Below are 19754 nucleotides of genomic sequence, written 5' to 3'. Positions count from 1 at the left end.
CTCAAATATACAATAAAAATAAAAATAAATAATAGATAAGAGACCCAAACTATCCACACAATTTATCATACTTCACCTTGAATCCATTAACAAAGTGCTAACAACCGACTCTGGCTGCTTTTCCATAAGATAACGTAATTCTATGTTTAAATTTCCATAGCTGTCATTGTTGTTCATGTCAAAATTTCTGGAACAAAAAACTACACAATGGGATCTACTGTATATCATTTACTATATTATTCAGTCAATGTTTCACTAGCTTAAGCTAGCATTATCTGAGATAATTTAACATTACAAAACTCAGTGAAGACAAACTAAAATGCTTTTAGTTTCTATCTTCAAGTTTTGTGGTGTTGAATTGCCTCTGATAATGCTAGCTTAAACTAGCAAAATGTCATCCATAAATAATTTACACACCATTGTCTGCATAGTTTTTGTTCCAAAAATTTCAACAACATGATTCCATTCATCCACAACTCTCCAAACAAACCATAGAAAACAAGAAAGCATATCGAAAGTTCCTAGCTAATAAATCAGCATGTGTGTTGAAAGAATAGAGATAAATATAAGAAAGCAATGTGTAAAAGTGGTAAATAATAGTCATGGGAAGGCTTTTGTTAAGAATACATAAGAAAAATATCAGGAAGGTAGCAAAATTTCCTTTAGTTATTTAAAAAGCTTAAATGAAGGAAAGGCAAGAGTAACTACCATAAAATCAATCAGAGATGATAAAGATGACACAAAATTGAACGAGATATTCTTGACATCTGGATTAATTACTATGAAAGACTTGAGAGGATGGTACTAGGAAATATTCAATCAGGAGTACATATCAATATACTTAAGATAGAAAATTGTTTCTATGAAGACCCTGAAATGTGGAAAGATAAGATTTACAAGAACATTTAAGGTCTGTTCTCTAAATTTCCCTTCCACCATGAAAGAGAAATCAGAAGTACAAGAAGCTGGGTTCAAGCCAAACAGATTATCATATTAAGAGGAATCATGGAAATATAAATGCTTAAGTTATGGTATGTCATATACCTATGACAAACTATCATATGCTGCCATATGATAGTTTGTATAATGTATGTGACAGTACTGAAAGGGAACCAATCTGCTGCTAGAGGGTGGCAGGTGCTGCATATGGTGATGAACAATAATTATCACTAGATCCTTTCAAAAAGAACTTAACCTATCTTTCTGCATTATTATATTTATAAGGATGATGCATAATTGTGTGATTTTCAAAACTTTTATTATTTTTTTTTTGTATTGTACATCATGGCACTAATATGTAAAACGGTGGCAGGTTATTTCAACTTTCAAAATTTTTTTCATTGCAGCACATGCACTTCGTAGAATGAGATTTATGGAAGGTAAACAAAACTGGAGAGGGTTTGTCGTGTTTCAAAAGCAAATACAGGGAGTGTGAGGAGAATAAGAAGAATGATAGCAGTGAGTTGAAAGACGAAATGCATGAAAATATGACTGACAAGGTTGATGCTGCAAACAGTATGAATGACTGCAAGAATAAAATGTGGAAAATCAAGAGAATTACAATATTATAAAGGAAAAAATAGTGCACGTACATGTTCTCCACAGAACAAAATGTGAGATTGAGTGGTTGAAGAAATGTCTAACAGAAGCAAAAGAAGAGGAGAGAAAGCAGAGTATGAAAAAGCAAAAGAACAAGGATTGAATTTTGAATGATAATTTATTGATAAGAGGAGTGCTTGAGAAGAGTATGACAAAAATATTTTCCTGGTGCCGAGATTATGGAAGTTAGTAATGATATAAAAGATAAAGAGAGCAAAGGTGAAAGTGATATTTATTTTGGTTGGTACAAATGATTTAACAGGTGACAAAAATGTAGTATGTGAGAAGATATAGAAGAATTGCTAGTATATGAAAAAAAGAAGAGTTAAAGTAAAATCGAATCTGTTGCCACAGTATGATAGAGGTGAGCTGACATGGAGAGCTATGATCATGAATGAGTCAGTGTGTAGGAGGAATGGTGTAGAATTTGTGGATTTATGGAGCGAGTTAGATGGAAGGATTTACACAAGATGGATGGCTTGCATTTGAATGGATTTGGGATCAGGAGTCTTGAGATCATGTTTGTTCAGAGCCAGGGAAACTAGAATGTTTAGGGAGGATTCAGGGGAGTTTGAGTCCATGCAACTTACAGGTTAGTAAGTGAGAGAGTGATTACACGATGCTAAATGTAGCTCTTTAGGTTCATAACTTTAGTGGGCAACACAAGGTGTAAAGGAGGTTGTGTGATGAAGAGGGAATTGAAGTTTATGTATACTAATGCCAGAAGTATTCAGAATAAGGACAAGGAGTTATTTGACCAAACATCATAGGGATTAGTGAGACTGTTGACCAAGGATGATATAATCATAGGAATAGAAGCAGCAGGATGTGGAGAGAGGGGGATTGGTAATGATAGCAGGAGAATTGAAGTATATTAGGACAAGGATGCAGAAGGCAGTTCATTTGAAGCTATCTTTCACATCTCTATCTTGTGAGATAAATGCCTTATATTTGGTTACTGTTAAAATCCAGGCGTAATATAATGGAGATGATATGCTCTAGAAAATTAGCATGATGAGTGCAGGTTGAGTATTATGGGGGAGGGGGGGTTCAACTATCGAAACAGATTGGGAGGAGGAATAGTTATAGGGAGAGTAAGGAAATGGAATTTATACAGCTACTGAGAGATAATTAGCTGAAATGGCATGTAACAGAGAAGACACTAGGATTGAGAGGTGCTAGATCTGGTCAGAGCACCAGAGAGCCTAACAGCAACCAATCTAGCCATGCTGCCTCTCCTCTGCTTGGGGAAAGTGTTCATGTAGTCCTGAGCTGGGAGAGTATCAGATATGCAGAAATTTCTATTAAGAAGGAATATATGTGGAATTACAAAGCAGGCGATTATGACAAACTGAAGAGTCAGCTTGCAGCAGTGCCATAGCATAAGAATTTAAAGGAGAGAGCTGTTGGTGGTCAAGGTGTTTGAAGAAAGCAGTATCAGACTGTACACCCAGAGTCAGAAGGATAAATAACATCATTAAGCAAGAGTTGCAGACAAAGTGAACAAATTGTAGAAGAATATAAAAAATAAATAAAGTTGATTAGCATGCCCATGAGCAGTACAAGGCACAGGCAAGAAGGATGAACTGTATGGTAAGGAAGGCCAAAACAAATTATGAGAAAAAAGCTAGCTGATGAGGTCAAAAGAAATCCCAATGAGTTCTTTTACTATGCGGCAAATAAAAAGGAAGGAAAGTCTATGATTGGATGATTAAAAAAGTGAAGTGCTGATGGTGAGGAGATAACAGAAACAAACCAAATAGTTGAATTGCTGAGAGATCATTTTGCAAGGGTGTACCACCTAGGTGATGGTGTTGCAATGCTGGATGTGACAATGATGAGAGAACAGAGGCACTTAGAATATTGCAGAACCCCAATGCAAACATGGCTATGGGTTTATATAGCATATCAACTTTTGTATTATGAGAACATGCAAGGGAATTATCAGCTCCTTTGACTAAGTTGTTTAATTTAAACCTTAGTACAAAGCATTAAGGATACTCCAACACAGAAGTAGCAAATTATAGACCATTCAGCATCATTTAGCAAAAGACAATTCAGGACTGGATAGATAGGAATATGATACCTCTATAAGGGACATCATGGTTTTGTGAAAGGTAGGTCTTGACTTAGTGATTTGCTTACTTTTTATAATCAAAAGAGACAATGGAGTTGGATAAGGGAAATGGCTACTCGGTGATCCTGCTAGACTTTGCAAAAGCATTTCACAAGAATCAACATAGAACTCTCTTGCATAAATTGGAACAAATGAGGATGGATATAAATCTGGTGATTAGAGGGTGAATAGATCAGAGCAGTTAATGGAGGAGTTGAGTCCTGACTACTGATGTAGCACAGGGCTCAGTACTTGGTCCTCTGTTTAATTTATACATCAATGATATAGAAAATTATCTGATGGGAAAGAGCAATAGTAAATGAAGATGATGTAGAGATCTTCCTAAATTTCTGCATCTTTATTAACCTATATCCACCAAACTTCTTAACCGATAAACATTTTGCCCATTCTTACAGGGCACACTTCAGACCTGCATCAACATTCTGACCATTCTTTTCAGGATCATCTCTATGGCTTCCTTATTTCATTTCATTCTACTTTTTGGAACAGTATTTCTTAAAGATGGGAACCTAAGTTATTCAAAACAACTATCACATAACCTTTCTCTCTTCCAACCTATATATATATATATATATAATAACATAATATGCAGTATTAGTTACAATGTTTTTCCCCACAAACCATAAAAATTACAAAACAAAAGTATATAAATTGCTATGGTATTACATAGTAAAGCAATTATTGTTATTCAGATGATCAAATATTAGATCATGACTGAATAAAGCTGGAAGATACTTCAAACAATAAAAGACAGAACATACCATTTATAACTGGTTCGCTTGTCTGGACAACTCATCTGCAAAATACTACTTCAGATTATTAAATGATTAGTTTCTTTCATATTTTGTGTAATCCTCAATCTGGTTTAATGCTTACAAAATCTCAGTCTTTATTAATATTCATAACATAGGGAGAAATTTAGAAACTGCATTTACTGCTTTTTAAAAAATAATGTAATTTCACTCTAGAGGATCATTTAGATTCAAAATGAAGCTGCTGCTTACACAATATTAAGATACATAACCACTAGAACAAAAACTGGTCTCCATAAAAAAAAAAAAAGGAATGTCTTCATATTGAAATTATAATAAAAAAAAAGTGCACCTTTACTTGTAAATGCTTGTGTACGTTAAGCAATCTTTTTTGTCTTCTGCTCCAATAGTTTCTGAAGTATTCTGAAAATTTTCTTCCAATGAAGTTTTTCTCCACACACACACACTTAAGTTTAATGTCGAACATCTTGAAAAGTTTCACCAACTGTCTTTTTAATACATGTTCATGTTTATATGGCATTCCTTAACAATTATATCTTCCCATACAAACAACAAAGTAGCTATCCACATTAAAATCAGTTAGTACTGAATAAGTATAAATACCTTCTAGAGATTTTGAATTTCTTGAGCATCAAAAAAGGGCTGACCATCATATTTACAACAGATGAGGGAACCCTATGTTCAAAACAGAGGTTTCTCTCTCTGACATATCCTTTAATTTCTTTTCTGCCCTTTGGCCATCTACCTACTGGTAAAGGAAAAGAACCAGTCAAACATGTTTTCTGCCTTTATTTTTTAAGGATATTACACTAATTATTAAATCATAATTAAATTTCCTGGTAATACAAATCCAAGAAAGAAAATTCCTGTCTCATATTTCTACTAACAGCACCTTTTGAAGTTTTTATACAAAAGTAAATGTATTAAAAAATAAGTGTATTGATCATAATATTGTTTACATCTCATTGTTTGTAAAGAAAGACAATGTTCAGGTTGTTTTGTTATAGTACATACAGTATGTGCAATGTTTTTTTTTTCCCATTTTCAGTTGCCAGCTGGTTCCCTAGTTCTGCATTTTAAATTCAAATGTTGCAAATTATAAGTAAAAATGAGAAACATTGCTGTGATTTATTTGTAATTGACAATTACAAATAATAAAATCTAAATGCTTAGAAATATTCATATTTATGCAAGGTATCACAGGAATTATCTTCCTATTTACAGGAGTTAAAACATTTTAAACTTCCAATTCTCTAGCACACAAATAGGTTTTTTTGAGTAGTATTTTGCTAGTAAGATTTTTCCTTTGTTGATTCATATTCAACACTGTTATTTCACTTACAAAAACTGGGCCAGAAAGGAACTGAATTTTCCACAATAGGAACAAATAGTAATGTTTTAGATTTGTATACAGCATGATTCCGTTCATATAATCGGTTATGATGCACTTAATAGGATACTTAGAGATGGTTTACCATCCTGAAGTAATATATATAATTATACGCTAACATGATAAAACAGATGACATTTATAATCGTGATATGCAGTAATAATTCACATCGCTTTCATTCTGTTTTAATAAGCATTTAAAAATTAGCCCTGCGTTAAATGAAAAAATAATTTCTTGAACCAAGAAACAACAACTTTCGTACAGGATACAGCGACCTCGAAATGGAAGACTGATAAAGAACGGAGACCATCGTCTATAGTTTCAAGACAGCACTAATTTGCTTTTTTACAGAGTTTTATGATCACTAAAAAATAGAAATTGTTTACTTACTGATTTTTCGCTACTCATTGAAGAAAAAAGATATTAGAAAAATCCAGCACGCACACACACTCACTCGATTTTCGAACGGTTTAAACGCTCGACACAAATGGTAGAAGCTCCTCCTAACTACCAACGAGACCGAAATGGTCGCCGTGTCTGACGTCAGGCTGTGTTGTAAGGTAGATATAGAATTAGTGTGTTGCCTGTTGGTATTTAGCCTCGGTAGCAGTCTATTTGACAGGTGGTCACCATCTGATCATCATGGATAAAATACTGTATGTGCCACCGGATATCCTCTGTATTTTATTATTAGGTGTGTTCATTTATTTAATATGCTACTCCAAATAAGGGTCACAAAAAAAATCCCACCATAAGAGTATGTTCACTGGTGCAAAATAGGTAAGCGACCTTGTTCTCATTTGATCTCTGTCAGTTTTTTTTTTCTTCTTCTCTGTGTAGACAGAATGATAGTCTTTTATTTCTGCTTTTTTTTAAAACTTGGTCTACCACCAGTAACTTATCATCATAGGAAAACAGTTCAAAACTGCACCATGTTGCAATGTTAATTCCTAATCATTACGAGATTTCATTTTTCATACACTCCTTCGTTCAAATACTTTACTAATTTTGTTGAATTTCACAAAATTTCATTTTTTTAAAAAATATTCAGTGTCATTCATAATCATAGCGAGTTTGCACCTTTTTAATGAGCGCCATGGAGTAATCTTTCTGGTTTACTTCTAGGAATGTTTCTCGTATTTTTCGGATTTCATATAAGTATATGAAAGGGTCTGTTTTAGACCCTTATTGTTTAACGTATATTTTATTTTAATATTAGAAGAAGTTTAAATAGAATTGATTTTGCAAACTTGGAAGAGCCATGAAGAGAAAACCTGGTGTGCCCCCCCTGAGGATTTCAGTCGACTACCATTTGGATATGAGTTAGACTACCCAATTCTAGTTGTGAATGTATGTTTTTGAAATTTGCAAGACAAGAATTGGGATGTAGTATTATCCAAGATATTCCCACCAGCGTACAATTGAAGGAGGTAAGATAGATAATCGTAAGCAAAGACCCGAAATAGACTATTGCAAAAATTGTGAGGACAACACAATAGTTTATGACAATGTTATTATTATTGGATATCTCCATCTTGGTAAGAGATTTGTCGTAGATATTGTATTCCATACAATGAAGGAGATGGAGGAAGAACAAGAAACCATCCCTTGATGTTGAATGAGTAGGATATGTGAAGAGCAATTTTTGCTTGGAGGATAGTGAGTGAATGTAGAAATTTATTATTTCCATATTACTTGAGAATGCAGAAATAATAAACGAGTTTGATATAGTTTGGTGACCACTGTTTGATAATAAGGACAAGTAAAAAAACAATGCTATAATATATTAGCTATCAAGTACTCAAAATGTAAAATATTATAGCTTTTTTTTTGTCATACTTCTAAATGAGATCATCTCCATGGAGTCTGAAGACATTGTGAGGAAGCCCACACTAATTATTATTCAGTGTTCATCAAAACCTTATGGCTGCAACCCAAATCGAGCATTGACCTTCTTGTTGTCTCCAACCTTACTTCTTGAGTTTGGACATCGCAATATGATATTGCTGTCTTCACCACTGCAACTTTTTGAACTTGATTATTCTAGATATATATTCTTTATAGAATAACTTATGGTTGTATCTGATCCTTCAGAGACATTATCATTCACTGGCCAAATATTTTTCTGAGGATTTTCCTTTCAAAAGCTGAAATCATATTCTTTACCCTTGCCATAAATATTCATGTTTTACATCTGTAGGTAACAATTCAGCAGCCAGATCGGTTTGAAAGCACCAGTTCTTGTCTGATCACTGAAGTTAAGCAAACCTGAGCCCAGTTAGTACTTGGGAGGGTAACCACTTGGGAACTCTGGGTGCTGCTGGCATTAATTATTTGCTGACCTGGTTGGCCAAGTGGTTAGCGTATCCACTCTCTAGCCAAAAGGCTGCAGGTTCGAATCCCGCCGTGGACGTGGATGTTTGTAATTGTCTGTGAAAATAGTGGTGATGGTTGGCAGTAGATGGCGCTAGTGTAGATGATGAAGGTAGTTGCGGTTAGTGGAGTGGTGGAGACAGAGTTGTAGAGCAGGTCCCCTTCCTCGATGAGTCTTTGCACTCCCTGGAGGTGTTATGTAATAATAATATATTTTTGCTTTAGTCATCCAGTGGATATATTTTGAACTGAATATACATGAGAGAGAGAATAAAAATCCTAATTACCCTTGTTTATTTAATTCTGCACTTCTATCATCTCATTTGGTTGGACTTGTGATCATTACTCCTAAGTAAGCGAGTTATTCCACTTTTTCTATTTCAAGGTTTTAACAATTTTCACACTATTTTTTGTTAACTGATTCTGCTTGATATTAATCATTATTTTAGTTTTCTAATTCCAAATATGTTTCTTCTGCTTTCTTTGGTTCTTGACATGATATTAATGTAATCATGTACTATAATCTTAACTGATTTGTCTTTTGGTATCTATTGGCACCATTAGATAATGTATTCTATTCCAGAGCTCTGTTTAAAAAATATTAAAGTTTCTTGTATTAATCCTTAAATTATCAGAAAGGAATTCTTAAATCATTTAGTATTTTAACCTGCACTTATGGGTTTTCCATTATTGTCTTACTAGCTTATCTGGCATTCCAAAATGTATCATGATCTCATATAATTTTTCTTTATTAATTCTGTCATATGCTTGTTGGAAATCAACAAGAATCTGATGAATATTGGTGTCAAATTTTATAAGTTGTTTAACTATATGTATCTCAACAATTGTAGACTTGCCTTTCCTGAAATCTGCTTGATAAACACCAATTATCTTCTCCATAAGTGGGTTTAATCTATCTTTCAAAATAGAAGTAAATTCTTTGTATGTTGTGCATAACAAAAAAATATCTCTGTAATTTCCACAAACTGTTTTAGCCTTCTTTTTATATATTGGGCAGATCACTGTTTTTCCATTCCTTTGGCATTTGCTCTTTGTTCTTATATGGTTAAAATAAATTCATGTATTTTGTCTTCTCATTTCTTTCCTCCTGCTTTCAGCAACTCCGCATGAATTTTATCTATTCCTGGGGATTTGTTGTTCCTAAATGAATGTACTATATCACCAAGTTCTTTCCTTGATGGTAGCTCTATGGATTAATCTTCTACATTAGATACTCTATATAATTTTGAGTTGTAGAATTAATGTTCATATTCAGTAATTTATGGAAATGTTCTCCATCTATTTTTTTATTTCTTATTTTGTTTGTTAACACCCAGCAGACCATGACGTCTATAGACATTCAGCTAAATCTGGATATGATTCTGTAACACCTATTGAATAACATAGATAAGAAGTGCAATTTGGTCTCGCTATTTCATCAACCTTGGCCGGTAGGGATAAACATGTTTCCTTGTCCATCTCTTCATTTAAGTAGTTCAGACTTATATCCTGCTTTTAATCAATTAAAAGCAGGATATAAGGCTTGATTAGTTATGTGGCCAGTAGGAGGAGAAATGATTGTGGAAGAATAACATTGTTGAATAGAAATGGGAATAGTGACTGATGCAAAGGACATAGCATAGTTGTTCAATGAACACTTTATTGGGGTATTTCATCCTAGAGGAGTAGGTTTTAACTAGACGGATAGGGCAGGTTTGAGATTTTAGAAGTGCAAGAAGAGTGTGCATTTCAAATATTGAGTACTCCGAATGTCAATAGGACTGGATGGAATTTCACCACAGGTTTTGAGAGAATGTGCCAAAGAACTAACAGCTCTGTTGACCTGGCTTTTCAATGAAAGTCTGGCCACTTTAAAGATGTGGAAGGAGGGTAGCATAGCATGATTACATAAGGATGGTAGCAGACTGGAAGTATCAAACTATAGATCAGTTTGTTGTTATGATTTTGGAGAAATTAGTGAAGGAGCATTTACAGCATTGAGAACATGAGGGTAGTGTTATCTGTGAGAGTCAGCATAGATTTGTTAAGGGGCACTCTTGTTTTAGTAATATGATTGCCTTTTATAATAAAGTGACAAGAGCAGTTGATGAAGGAAAGATATATTCTGCCATTTTTTCAGATCTTATAAAGGCATTTTACAGGGTACCACATAAAAAGCTTATGTTTAAGTTATTACAGCACATGGGTTTAGATGTCAGGTTAGTGAACTGGATTGGCTATTGTTTACTTGAGAGTTGTATATGAGGAAGCAGAAGGTTACAAGTGGAGTTCCACATAGCTTAGTACTGGGATCTATATTGTTTAACCTTTATATCAATGACATTGTCAATGGATTGCGGGGGGGGGGGGGGGCGTATTTAGTTGTTTGCTGATGATGTGAAGCTGGGATGGTTATTAGTAATAGTGCAGATGTGGTAGCCCTACAAGAGGATTTGAATAAACTGGGACGATGGGTAAATGAATGGGAGTGTCAGTTTAATACAGCTAAATCTAAAGTTTTGAAGTTTGGGATACATCTTTGGAAGGCTGTATACTCTGTTGGAGGAAGGCAAGGGATCTGGAGGGTGATGATTGATATAAACCTGATATTCAGGGAACATATTGCAAAGGTGGTGAAGATAACATGAGCTGCAATACCTGATTGGCCGAGTGGTTATCGTATTCGTTCTCCAGCCAAAAGGCTGTAGGTTCGAATCCTGCCATAGGCATGAATGTTTGTGATTGTCTGTGAAAATACTAGGGATTGTGGGCGGCTTTGGACTCTCTGGAGGTGTTATATACTAATAATACTGAGAAGGATGCTGAACTGCAGAGATAAAAATTGTCTTTCCATTGTAATAATGCCCTGATCAGACCACACCTGAATTATTGTGCTCAGATTTGGTTCCCAGGATTTGAGAAGGATGAATTATATATTCAGGATGGTTCAAAATTCCACGTACAAACTTTGAGGGGAGGTAGAGAACATCAAAATCAACCATATTCACGTAGGAAAGCATGTGAATATGGTTGATTTAAACATGACCAAAAACGCTTCCAGAAGGTAGCGTTTCTGGTCATGTTTAAAAAACTTTATTAGTGTAGAAAACTGTATTATGCATAACTGAACAGTTCAATAGTAGTTGGATACATAATTGATTTCACATGAGGTACTCAAAGTTATAACCATTAGCAGTGATGCATGCCTGACACCAACGATGCATTGATTGCCGTACATTTTCGAAAATACCTGGAGTTTCCCGGATATTAGCAGCGCCGATGCCGATTCTTGCCACGAGGTCCATGTCAGAGGCAACAGGCGTTTCGTACACCATGGCTTTAAGGGTCCCCCCACAGAAAGAAATCAATGCTAGATAAATCAGGTGAGCGTGGGGACCTTGCGATGGGTCCACCACGCCCAATCCATCGAGCCCCAAAGGACCTGTTCAAATACTGATGCACAGAAATGCCAAAATGGGCTGGAGTCCTGTCGTGTTGGAGCCGCATCTGCCGATGCACAGTCATTGGAACATTGTTCAGTAAATCCAGCAGAACTTCTTCCAGAAAGGTCAAATACTTCTGGAAGTCCAGTCGGGGTGGTAATAGGGATGGGCCAACTAAACAGTCAGCAACAATACCTGTCCATACATTAATGGCAAAGCGTTGTTGTGCAGCATGTGAGTTCTCATGGGCCTACATATGAGCATTGTGGTGATTGAAGACCCCTTCGCAGGGGTCTTCAATCACCCCGAATGAAGCTTCATCCATGAACAAAACGCAAGTTGGAAAATCTGAGTTTACGGCACTTTTCTGCAGAAACCACTGCGAATTCCACACATCGAGGATAATCTTCAGCCATCAGTAACTGGACTTGTTGCAGATGAAATGGATGTAAGGAAATGGAGTGTAAAACACGCAATACACTGGATCGAGATGCTCCTATAGCAGAGGCAGCAGCACATGTGCTTGTCTCTGGATTATTGTCCATCGCATGCAACACCTCCTCTTCCATGGCAGTATTTCGCGTTGATCTTGGCCACCCACTATCATTATTCGGGGATCGCAGGTCCCCGAATAATCCATAGTCACACAAATTCTGATGCAAATGCGCAAACTTTTGGTGATGCAGTACTCGTCTGTTTGGGTACCTTTCATGATACATTCGTACAGCGGCTCGTCCATTACCGTCGGCTAATCCATAAATGAGATGCATGTCTGCCATCTCAGCATTTGTAAAATGATGCATGTTCTTTGTATGACATCAAAAGCTTGAAGAAGAAGCCCCAATTGCTCACCTGGAGCGCTGGCAAACAGCGCCACTTATTACTTTCGGGTGGTGTTTTCAGTCATGCTTTCCTATGTGAATATGGTTGATTTTGATGTTCTCTACTTCCTCCTCAAAGTTTGTACATGGAATTTTGAACCACTAACCAGGTTTAAAATAGCTTGATATCTTTAATATATATATATATATGGTCCATACACAAAAAGTCACAAGACCCATAGCACACTAGTGCCATGTGTGGGCAAGAGGAATGGAAGAAAGGAGGAGTCTGTTCACATTTTGCTTGAACAGCTGAGGGTTGTAATTTTTTGGAAAGATAGAGTGGGGGGGGGGTGAAGACTGCTGAAAAGGACAGAAGTAGATGGAATAAAAGAGAAGGCGGTGAAGTTAGTTTAGTGAGTTTTAAGATGGACTGTAAAAGGGTGTTTGTTAGCAGCGACCCTTGTTTTAATGATTTTGGAGGAGAGTGGAGGAATAATAGTGGTCAATTCAGCAGAAACTTCCATGAAAGTATCCATGTAGAAGAGGCAGAAACTAGACATCTATGAGAGAGGGATCATTAATTAGCTGGATTGTCCTCTTCTGGATAGAATCGGGCAATGTTACGATGGATTTGGGTGCACCACACCAAATATGGGAGCAATATTCCATGGCTGGGTGGATTTGGGCTTTGTATAGAGGTAGACAGGTGTGAAGTAGTGTCGTGTGCAAAAAAGTACACCAAGTTTTTTGCTGGCTGTGGAAGATATAGTTGAAATGTGGTTGTTCCAAGAAAGAATGGAGGTTCAGGTCAGTCCGAGTAGAGAAATCTAATGTTTGGATATCTCAGTATTACTGAAGGTAAGGGGGAAGGGATGTGAGCTCTTTCTTGTGAGAGATCAGACAGGACTGAGTTTTGGTTGCATTGAAGTTTATAAGGTTGTCCTTGCCCCACTGGGATATAGCTAGGAGACCTGAGTTCAGGTCCCTTGTCATGGTAGATCTTGAGGATTTTAATACTTGAGCACTAACAGTTTGTCAAGTGAAAAGGAAGAATGGAATGTGCTGTCATCAGCAGAGCTATAGATAGGATTGAAAGTCTGTGAGAGCAGGTTGTTTATATACAAGAGGAAGAGACTGTGTGAAAGAAAACAGAACACTCAGGTACTTCTGCATTGGTGGGGAAATCTGAGGAGAGTAAACTGTCCACCATGACATGTAGTTAGCAACCAGTGAAAAAGTTGTTGATCCAGTTGCAGAATGGGGAAGGCAGACCATAGGTGGTAGTTTGGTGAGTAGGCCCCTGTGCCAAATTCAATCGAATGTCGAGGGTAACCATAAGTTTCTCCATGGCTTGAGAGTCCATAGATGGATCGTGAAAGCAAGACAATCAAATGTAGATCGCAAGTGGCAGAATCCATACTGCTGGTCACTCTTTAGTTGGTATATCTCTACATGGTTCAAGAGTTGGTTGGTGATGACCTTCTCCGTAATTTTTGAGAGAACAGAAGTGAGAGTAATTGGATGGTAGTTTGTTGGTTGACTTTTATCACCTTTCTTTGGGATGGGCTGTATGTGGACCTGTTTCCTTGTTGTCAGGTAGATGCCAGTTGAATAGGATGGATTAAAGAGTCAGTGCAGGATAGATGTTAGTTCTGGGGCACAGGTTTTTAACACAATAGGTGGGATACTATCAGGACCAGATGCCTTCTTCGTGTTCAGGTTGTTAAGGATTGTTTGGATTTCTTTTTGTCAGAAGACTATGGGAGACATGAACAGACCCGTGCTTTGTATTATGGATGGAACTTTGCCCAGGTCATATGCTTGTGTAAGATCACTCTCATTCTTCGTTTCTTGTTGTAGTGTCTATATCACTTCATTAAGGTGTAGTCTTTTCCTCAGCAGATTTTATCTGCTAGCATTTATTCTTAAACACATTTATGGAGGACATGCCACTTATGTCTGATAATCTGTTCCAATCATTCACCATTTTCCAAACAAAATATCTAGTTCTTTGCCCTTATGCCTTGCCTAATCCACTCTTATGCACCTCCAAGGATGACCCCTTGTTCTCTCTCTCTCTCTCTGCCCTACTCTACATAACTTCTGGATATGGTTTATCACAGCGCTTCCCAAACTGGGGGGCCGTTAATTGAAAACAAATTTAAAATGTTTTAAGACCAAGTGTGCCATGTCAAATGTGCATGGTAAGATGCTAAAAATGTAATACTTGCATTTGAGTTTTGTAATATTCACTGTGTATGTTTTGTATTGAATATAAATACAATAAATATTATAATAATATGTCTGTATTAAGATTTTTTTTCGATGGGGGCCATGAAATATTTTAATTTTTCCAACGGGGCCTTTACATCCATAAGTTTGGGAAGCACTGGTTTATCATATCCAGAAGTTATTGATGGTATTGGAGTGCAGGAAATTGAAAGCTTGTTAGCATGTTGAAAAACATCTTAAGTTAAGATAAGGAAGTTATTATCCCTCTTTATAAGGTTGTCATTCGGCCACATCATGACTATTGCTCACAAATTTGATCATCTGGATTTCTTGGGGGACCAGGAGGTGGTCAAGAGGATTCAGAGACAAATGACCAAGATGGTGACAGGTCTGTGGAATACTCCCTACTAGGATAGGTTGAAGGCTTGTTGGTTACAAAGTTTAGTTGATAGGCAGAAAAGTGGGAACATGATAGAAACGTTTAAGATATTACAGGAGTTTTATAAAATTGATGCAAGTGAAATTTTTCAGTATATTATAAATAATCAGAGAACTAGGGGCCATCCGTGGAAGTTGTGTAAGAGTTTGGTTAGTAGGGATGTGCAGACCAGATTTTTTGCACGAAGAGTGGTGGTTGGAATGGATCGCCAGAATTGGTTGCGAGTTCCCTGACGGTGAATGGATTCAAGGGAAGGTATGATAGGATTTGTGTGTATGATGGTTGATTTTGATTTCCCTCAATTAGACTCCAGACTTCATGGAGATGCCATTAAATAATAATAATATTATTATTATCTGCATAAATTATAGAGCTGAGATTAACATCTCCAATTTTGACATCAGGTTTAATACCACTTTCCCTTATAATGTGATCCATATAGACAATGAATAACAATGGAGTTAATGTACACCCTTGTCTTATACCTGATTTAACATGAGACCATCTTCTCATGATAAAAGTTTTTAATGAAGTCAAACAGCACTAGGAAACTATTAAAAATAGTACTTAATGCTTCCAATATTTCATCTGTTACAGAGACATTGTCAAGGTGTACAAATTGAGACTTGTAATAAAATATGGGAAACACTAATACTTCGAGATCCAAGTTTATATGCTAGGTAGCCAACAGGTGTCCATAGAAGGTGCTCCACCTAGTTTATTTATTTATTTGTATAGGGTTCCCCCATTTCTCGACTATCCATTAGGATTGATTGAACCCTCCTAGTGAGGGATTAAATATATATTTTATGACTAGATCTCTGTGTGTATTCACAGGCTGGTTTGCCTGTTCTGAGGGACAAAAAATCAGAGTTTCCAGGAGGGAAAAACTTCTACCTCCGTATGAGAACAGCTAACTCACTTTTAGTCAAGAGACTAAATAAAGGTTCCTCACATTATGGATGGGAATTGAATCCGGGTCTTTCTGACCAAGGGGCTTCCGTCTATACCGACTGAGTTATGGTGGCTCTGCCCCACCTAGTTAGGACTCTAGTCTTTCATCGACATGTTTCAGTCACTTTTGTGTGTGTGTGTGTTACGTCTCACTTTGTACTCCCTAATATTGGAAGCATTGAATACTATTATTAATCATCTGGTGCTATTTCACTCCATTAAACTTTTATGATGAGTTTTCAGCACTTAAGCCTTAACTCACAGATAAGATATCAAACCGTCTTTCTTTACCTCTTTCAATTCTCACTGTTGACTTACAACTCAAATGCAGACTAAGTATTGCTTGATATAATGTCCAATCTGCATCTACACCTTGTGCTGAAGTGTTCAAAACAATCTTTCTTCACTTCTCTTTACCTCTGACAGTATCCAGATTTCTAGACAAGATCATATTTCTCTTCTTGTGCTAACTTACCGTTTTAACAATTTCTTGCATTCTCAGTCTCCAAGGAACTTAGTTTCCTTTTCTGTTCAGCTACTTCAGACTTCTACGTTGCCATCCATAAACAAATCAAAATCTGTCCAACTTTAGAATATTGTTCTCACATTTGAAAAAATGTACACTCAAAAATTTTCTAAGATTCTTGATATTATCCAAAAAAGAAAATTTCATAGGGGAAATCCTTTCTCACTGACTCACTTGACTTTTATACAGGCATTCTGTTCTATCTGTAGCAAAGTAAAGGGAATGAAAAGGAAGATAAATTGGTTCAGTTAAGTTAAAATATTTTTTATGTGGCTCCTACCTCATGAAAGGTTTTTTGTAAAACTGACAGTAGGTTTACATCTTATATGATAGCATAGCTTATCAGATCCATTCATGCCTTGTACAGCAGTGAACAGCTTGATATGTCAAATTTGTTGCAGTGCTAACTCATGTTATTATTAATTTTATGTTTTAAAAACGATAGGCCTGTGTAGCTCAGTGGAAGTGGTGCTTGCATCCTCTGCGCTTGGTTGCTTGAAGTCAGACTTAAGTTCAAGTCTGGTCGCCGACTGGAGGAACTTTTTCTAAGCCTTTCTTCAACCGATTCCCGAGTTAGTCGATCTCTGGCACAGGCAAGCAGGTTTTTCCTCCTGAAAACTCAAAAAAATTGACCATAGTACCCACATTATTTCAGACTAACATATCTTGTTAGGGTTAGGTACCAAGAGATGGCAGCACTTGTTTGCCAGCCTCTTCATCAGTGGCTGCTATAATTAATGATAGATATGGGCCAGCTATCTCTGATTGGCTACCGGTGGAGATTGAACTGCCCACTCAGTCTCCAAAAGCTAGATAGGGTTAAAAGGCCTCGCCTACTCCCTATAAGGGAATAAAAAGTGTTAGCTGATTTTTTTTTTTTAAACAACTTCTCTGAAGTTCTCAGATGCTTTTCATATATTCTCTACTAGTCTAAGAAATAAGAGGGGTTCGCATATATACGGTATGGTGCACAAATACAGTACTGAACTTTGACACCCCCCCCCTTTCAGTAGTTTACAGGATTTTTTTTTGTGTCGGTACTTTTTTGGAGGGTTTCCAGACTATATATATTTCAGATATATGGTCTGGAAACCCTGCTCTAGAGACCAAATGTGAAACTTTTTCAAGCAATTTCAGGCCTCCTATCGTTGTCTCACATGAGGTGATGAAATTCATCTCCCACCTAAAAGCAATCACAATTATCCATGCCTGTGGTGGGATTCAAACCTACAGCTTGTTGATTAGAGAGTCTGCACATTAAGCACTTGACTGACCAGGATGTCAAAGATGGAGCATGAATGGTGATTAGCATCTGCATGTTTTTACAAGCTTAGAGGAAAATGTAGGAATAATGGAAGTTGGTTCAGCACAACCTATTGAACCAATTTTTTATCCTCCCTTTCATTTTGTTTATTTCTGTCTTCTGATTATTTGTCTTTCCTACACTTTTTTCATTACACATTAGTAGATTTCTTCTTAGCCACTACTGATGTGCTATAGGTTTAGAAAAACTTGTCATGGTGGGATTGATATAAAAAAAAAAATTAAATAAATAAAAATAAATCAGGATTCACTGTGTAAGTAATACTAAGGTAACTAATGTGCTTAGTGCAGCTGATCAAAGTTATCTGAAGATTGGAAAACTAACTGGGAATCTTACACCAAAAAAGGGTAGGTCTTAGTTCAAAAAGGCATTTTATAGGAGTCCTGTGGAGTTCAAATTCTAGGGATGTCATTCCTATTGAAGTTAGAAAAATTAATGATGTCCTAAGTAACCTTTTAAATTTTCTGCCAAACCAGAATCAAAAGTAGCAGCTATTGTGTTTTGTGTGGTATCAGTGGAATAGTCTCGAAATTTTGAAATACATAAGTTTGTTTTTACTCTTTCATTCTCTAGTAGCCCAGGATTCCAGTTCCTTCAGCACTACCCACAGAATATAATAAACCTTACATAGTGTTTTTTTTTTTTTTTTGAAGTTGTTTAATTATTATATTACCATCACTAGGATTCTATAGGTAACTTCTTGTAAATAGCTAAAATGTTTTTTTTATTTTTACTGTTCGAAGTTTTTACTAGGTATCAGGGTAGTTGTAACAGCTATGATAGCAGATCCTTGTGAACTGTATATATATATATATATATATAATCCTGATAATGGTCTCAATATAGAGATCAAAATGTTAAATAAATTTATTAGAAACTTTTATTTTTCCTCTTAGAGTTTTCTTATTTGACTTTGAAATAATGTGGGATTAAATATCCCTTTAATTTAAATAATTTTAACATCCCCAAAGTGAAGCCTTTTGGCTCTTTATTTCATTAATTTATCTGTGCACCTTTTTGACAACTTGTACTGTAAAGTATTAAAGCTATTATCACTATAATCTTGGTATTATTTGGTCTACCTACTCACTGATGAGACCTCAATAAAGGTTGAAACTGGTCTGGGTAGTGACCTATCTCTCTTAATGTAAAACAACATGCTTCTCCTAGGGGATGAGTTTTACATTAGGGCAAATACTAATAATAACGATCATAGCTTTATCCACCTTTACAACGAGTTGCCCGGTATTGTACCACCCAGGTGTTAGCTCATGCTTAGACTTGCCGAACTTTTATAGTTTGCTATATTCAGCATGAAACTCTTTGATTTCTATCTTGGAGTTTTCTTATTTGGCTTTGAAATAATGTAGGATTAAATATCCCCTTAATTTAAATAACTTTATTTTCCTTTTAAATAGTAGTTTATCTTGTAATTTATTTATGAATATACTGGTTAACTCTGACTCAAAAAGGCTATCACTGTAAAAGTCAGTATAGCCTTAAAATATGGCTCCAGTTTTGGGATTAGTATACCAGACATTTTGATAAACATCCTGGATTCTATTGAAGAGAGAGAGCACATTTATTGATTTACTTCATTTAGTCTATTGCTGATAGTCAGTTTCTACTTGATGCTTTTTTTAATAATTACTTTGATTGGCACTGTTCAGCTTAACTGATGTTCATAGTTCATAATCCCTTCATTTTCCTCAGAACTTCTAGTCATTATATATATGTATG

General features: G+C 36.0%; 2 protein-coding genes and 1 pseudogene across 4 annotated transcripts in view; 2 read left to right on the top strand and 1 right to left on the bottom strand.

Moving 5' to 3' along the window:
* The window catches only part of PRL-1 (protein-tyrosine phosphatase 4A family member PRL-1), a 33483-nt gene extending 27036 nt beyond the window's left edge, over positions 1 to 6447 (bottom strand). Inside the window, exons 1-2 of one of the 2 annotated variants that reach the window (XM_090405719.1) lie at positions 6290 to 6447; positions 5113 to 5257 (exon numbers count right to left, since the gene is read on the bottom strand). The gene's annotated coding sequence lies outside the window, so the exon portion shown is untranslated. The remainder of the gene's footprint in view (positions 1 to 5112; positions 5258 to 6289) is intronic. The other variant, XM_090405720.1, reaches the window with a different exon arrangement.
* Positions 6448 to 6498: 51 nt separating this feature from the next.
* LOC150098808 (sphingomyelin phosphodiesterase-like) overlaps positions 6499 to 19754 on the top strand; it is a 127146-nt gene continuing 113890 nt past the window's right edge. The window contains exon 1 of one of the 2 annotated variants that reach the window (XM_090405718.1): positions 6499 to 6555. The gene's annotated coding sequence lies outside the window, so the exon portion shown is untranslated. Of the gene's footprint in view, positions 6556 to 6630; positions 6680 to 19754 lie in introns of those variants that run through there. The other variant, XM_090405716.1, reaches the window with a different exon arrangement.
* LOC150098809 (5S ribosomal RNA) lies at positions 8107 to 8225 on the top strand (annotated as a pseudogene).

The sequence above is a fragment of the Typopeltis vanoorti genome, chromosome 15 (genome assembly GCF_054136105.1).
Source record: "Typopeltis vanoorti isolate ZY-2024b chromosome 15, IOZ_Tvanoo_1.0, whole genome shotgun sequence".
NCBI lineage: Eukaryota > Metazoa > Arthropoda > Arachnida > Uropygi > Thelyphonidae > Typopeltis > Typopeltis vanoorti.
The sequence above is the reverse complement of the archived record's forward strand: the minus strand, read 5'-3'. Positions and strand labels throughout refer to the sequence as shown.